Source organism: Coffea arabica, chromosome 11c (genome assembly GCF_036785885.1).
Source record: "Coffea arabica cultivar ET-39 chromosome 11c, Coffea Arabica ET-39 HiFi, whole genome shotgun sequence".
NCBI classification, from domain to species: Eukaryota; Viridiplantae; Streptophyta; class Magnoliopsida; order Gentianales; family Rubiaceae; genus Coffea; species Coffea arabica.
The window spans coordinates 27716855-27722301 of NC_092330.1; positions in this window are offsets into that span (position 1 = coordinate 27716855).

The following is a 5447-nucleotide window of genomic DNA, read 5'->3' on the forward strand; positions in this document are numbered from 1 at the left end:
GATACTTCTAGCCGCTCAGTGCTCACGACTTAAAACATGTTCATGTATAAGTGCAAGTCATATATATTCATGTAACAAGTAACATGTAATCAGAAAGAGAGAGGACGAGAGCGATAAAGTACAACCTCGTCTCGGCAAATTCACGTATCATGTATAACACTACAAATAACATTTAAATCACATCAGCATTTAACATGCACTTGACACTCACCAATTTCAAAAGCAAGTGAGCAAGAAATTCCTTTAAAGTCCTCGCCGGAATTCCTTTCGAATCTCTCTTGAACACCTGAAGAAATATTAATCAACCATCATCACGGATACCCTAGGTCATTGAGCATACAAAGAAGAAAGTTCGTTTGCCTAGAACTAGGATAATGCATCAAAAAGGTTTATTTCATTGAAAATCGAGATTCACAAATGAAGGTTTAAGATCACAAGTTCGAGTCAAGTTAAAGGAGTCTTTCTCGCTAAATCATTGAAATAATGCTCAAAGAGAACTCGAAAGTCATTTTTGATTCATGTCGTGGTAAGTAAACCTCAATTCTAAAAGAAAGTACCATTTTCACTTTCGGCACGAAAATCGAGAAAAAGAGAAAATGATTTTCATCTCCCAAAAGTTAAAATATAAAGAACGTTCACATTTTCAAACAAATGGAGTCCAAACTCGTCCAAAACTCCACTCATATTCAAAGTAAATGTCAAGGTTAAGGTTCCAAGGTTCAAGTATAAAACTAGTGCAATTCACCAAGAATTACTCTAGTCAAAACGTTTCCTTTTTAGAATTCAAATTCATGGAAATCGAGACCATAAGAATAGGGTTGAAATGCCTAATTCAAGTATGAAGAGAGGTCCTATAAATCAAGGAAGTTATATGACCAAGAAAATGCATCAAGAGAGGTTTAACCTTCGGAAACCAAGATTTGAAATGAAAGATTAAAGTTCCAAAGGAACAATGTATTCAACCACGAAATTACACCTAAACAGTCTAACAATCGTAAAGGAAGGTGGAAAGTTCTTAAAAGGAGTATTTGTTGGAAAACAGAAAATTTCCAGGTTAGAGCGGCACTACTTGGAAAAATCGTATCTCGAGTTTCGTAAGTCCAAAAATTGAAAACTTTATACCGTTGGAAACTAGACTTAAAGCACTAAAACTTTCTAGAAGACACTTTTCTCAGAATTCAATTGACATCATTCAAATTTTAGCTCAAATCCACTATTCTAGATAGGACAGAGCAAAACAGGCTTGCAAATTCAGTGAAGTTTGGAAATTCGATAAAATTCGTAGAAATGGAATCAGCTCTTGAAATTTATACCACAATTAAAACTCCAAACCTAGTTTCAAATGCAATAAATAGAACTCAATTCGGACCTTTCTACACCAAGATACCACAGTTCTAAGGAAACTGAATTTTGGAACCTGTTTACAAAAATTCCAGTTCTGACGTACTAGACAGAGTTTCAAAATCCGATCATATCTTGAGCTACACAGCTCAAAATTTAGTTTGGTTTATGGGGTTGAAAACTAGATTGAAAAGGCTGCAATTCGTTAAAAGGAACTGTCTTAAAATTCGTTTTGCAAGATTGGCAAAATTGAGCTACAAACTGCAGCTAAGACTGTTTCTCCGATGAATTCAGTGAAGAATTTCAGTCATCTTTGCTGGTTCACTGCGGTTCATAGGAAACGAGTTAGGATCTGTATTTTATACCGATGGAAAGGTCTCGGAGTCTAGTTTCGGATGCCACAAACAGCAGTCGATTTCAACTCCTAGATAGAAAGTTATGACAAAAAATGTGAACACTGATTGGGGTCTCCTGACAAGAAAAATTCCAGATTTCTTCCTCACTTTCACTCCACTTAAACACAACCAAATGGAAAGCTTTTTGGAAGATATTGTGAGGACTTGGATTTTATTTTCTTACTTTTATATTATTTTAATGGCTTAATAAATTATTTATTCACCCGTTTACTCCGAATAATTTATTTCATTCATTTTAAAACCCAATGTATGCAAAAATGTCTCTTTTATATTTTTAAAACGTTCCATTCCCGAATTTAATTTTTCTACGGCTCGTTTAGCGAGAAATAGCAAGGACATGTTTTTAGAGGCAATATTCGATCTGAGAGTGCAATGATCTTGGAGATTTGAGGACTCAGGTTTTCATTCTTAATTTAGTCATTTTATACGTTATCTGCCCTAGAGTTAGTTAATTATATTTTAGTGGCGTGAATTACTCTTAAGTTTCGCTTTATCGCACGCGAATCAGAGGTTCGCGTAAATCGAGCTGGAACGGTTAAGTGGAGATTTAAGAAACTTATACTGGACTACTAAGAGTGAATAATTAGAGTGTTAAAGGAACTACATTGGAGGATTAGTGCACTAGTATAACAAATGAGAGAGAAAACGGTGGTACGATACCTACGCGCGACACTATTAAGAGTTGACTTTTGCACAAATTTTGGCCACAAATCCCTCAATCTTCCAAAGGAAGATTCACACAACAAACCTCTCTTTTCTCTCTCATCTTGGCCAGCCAAAAACAGCAAGGGAAGAAGGAAGAAAGCTCACCATTTTTACTCCAAATTCTTGCTACCATTTCACCTCAAATTTCTCATACAACTCACATATCACTTGGAAAGCAACTTTAGCTTGGAGGAGGACACCTTCTTGCAGTTTTCTCGGGAGTTTTAGTGGTGAAAAATTTCTGGTTTCTTCAAGAACAAAAAGGTAGCTATCATCAACTTGGAATCTCTCCATTTAATGCAAGATTTACAGTTGGTTGAGCAAGGGTTTGAACCCTAAGCATGAATCTAGGTAGCGGACTTGAGGAGTTTAAATTCTTGCTTTAATCTTTAGGTAGAGGTCTTGAGGTGGCCTATTGGTAGCTGGCTTGAGATAAATTGCTTGCTTTTGATTGTTATGTGTTTAGATGGAAAGAATACGGTTAGAAATGAAGAGAAAATCGAAGGAAAGTTGGTGCATGAAACTGGCCGAATCTGTCATGTACTTGTCTTGCTTGAATTTAAAAAATTTGTTGGTTATTGGACTGTGAAATTGGTTGATATATGTTGTGTATTGTGTGCAGCAAGTTTCTACAAAAAAAAAAATCATTTGAATTGGTTGAGCAAAACTTGAATTGTTTTTTTTTCTTTCTCTCATTACTGGTGTTCTCTTCTGTCTTGCACATTCCTGTTTTAGAAGCTCCATTGGCAAAAAATTGAGTAGTTTCGTTGATGCGCTTGGCCATTATATTGAAGGGTTGGGATTGTTGTCTTGTTAGAATACCATGTTATAGCTTCCTTTCCTTTGTTGTGCAAGAAGGCATGAATGATAAGTGATCAAGAGTTGCAGAAAGAAATTGCATGCGGAATGTTGTTAAAGAAATCTTCTTCTACGTAGCTTGCATGCAAATCAAAAAGAAAAATTACCTTTTAACCCCTCAAGTTTTCTTTTATTTCACTAAGGCCCGAAATTTGGAAAAAACATGATCAATTTTGTCATTTCAAAATCTTAATGGCTTTTGGCATGTTGGTATATGATCTTTGGTCAGATTATTCATGAGTTTTAGGATGAAATTTAAGGCTTGATATTTTTATATATTTATGATTTTTTATTTTATTTTGGGTTTTAATAAAAGATTTAAAGACTTTGGTAATATTTTGATGGGTATGCGATTCGTGTTTATAAGTTTCATCATTGGGTTTGCTGAGCTTTATTTGAAGTCCTTAGACTTTATTTTGATTTTTAATTCTTAACCCCTTAAGATTTGTAATAATAATGATTTGACCCTTCAAACTTCTTTAATCCTTTCAATTGGGTCCTTGTTTATTTTAATTTGTTGGATATGGGCTGCTTACTTTTATTTCAGTGCTTTGATTGATTCAATTTTGCGTTTATTCTCATTTCATGTGATTATTTATTAATTAAAATGATACCTTGACCTTTTTCTTTGTCTTGGAGGGTGAATACGTAAAATTTCATTTCCCTAGGTCATCAATTCAAGGGAGATACACTCTACCCCTTTACTTTGATTTTTGCTTGGCCCTATGTGCTCCTACGTGATTTTATGCGTGTAATTGCATGATTTTTGAATGTTTTATTTTCATTTATTTATTTAGTCACATTAATTGTTTCGATTTTGTATATTTATTTTAATTTAATTTGTAATTATTTGGAAGACAATTAAATGCCAAAATTGTAATAGTTTGGTCATTATTTTATTTCATTCTTTACTCCCTTTAGATTGTAGTTAGGACCCCCAAATGTAATAGTTAGGATTTTATTTGCTTTATTTGTCTTGTGTGTTTTGCATGCTTATGTGTTTATGTGTTATTTGCTTTCTTAGGGTCTTGCATCTAGATATCATGCTTATGTGTTACGTGCTATATGTGATTTATATGTTTATTTGTTTTATTATATTTTACATGATTTATTTGATTGTAATAAATGCATGATTGCACCACACTAATCCAACGCTAGTTGTGGCCCCTTTTTCGATTTCTCACTAGTCCAATGCTAGCGAGAACTCATAGACATGGGCTAGTCCAACGTTAGACTCTTAGGGACCGTCCTTGCGTTAGATCATATTTGTGTGATAATTACCACATTTTCATGCATATTACGTATATATGTACATTACGTATATCCCTTACCCCATATTTCCCCTATATGTATATTACGTATCCTATGTATAGGACATAATATTAGACTTGCATTTTATTTAAGAAAATTAGAATTAGGTTAGATTATTTCCTTGATTAGATATGAATAACCCCTCGAATATGGGATATGGACGAGTGTGGCTTTTTAACCTTAGCACATTCGTATTCCCTTTATAAAAGGAAAAATTTAGTCACAAATTTTAGCCCCCCGTACTCATTATGATGCATTCCTTTAGGTCATATATATATATATATATATATATATATATATATATATTTGTATATTATCATTTTCTTTTCTTTCCTTCGAGTCTCATATTTTTGCATGTTTGTGGCCTCTTCAAAGAGTCACTCTTAGGCATCGCAATTAATGTGATTTGCACCAATCAAACTTTGAAGAGACATATTGACCCTTTCGATATACATTAGGTCTAGGATTGCATTCATATAGTGACATCCAAATGTGATAAATTTTTATGTTAAAATAAGTAGATTTTTTTTTACTAAATCACGCAACTAGCTCTAGGCTAGGTTGAAAAGATACTTTGGATTTTATCCTTACTTTCTCTTTCTTCAAATGTGATTCCCAAACACTTTTCTTTGATTTTCGAGGATTTGAAATCGTTTAAAAAGGGTTTTCTCTACTTTTTCTTTAAAAAATTCATTTTTAAGTGACTTGGTACACCTTAATTCAATACCAAGTGGCGACTCCTATTTTTTTATTAAAAATTCTTTTTAAACTATTATTTTGGGGCCAAAATCGTCGCACTTTTAAGTCCCATTTAGG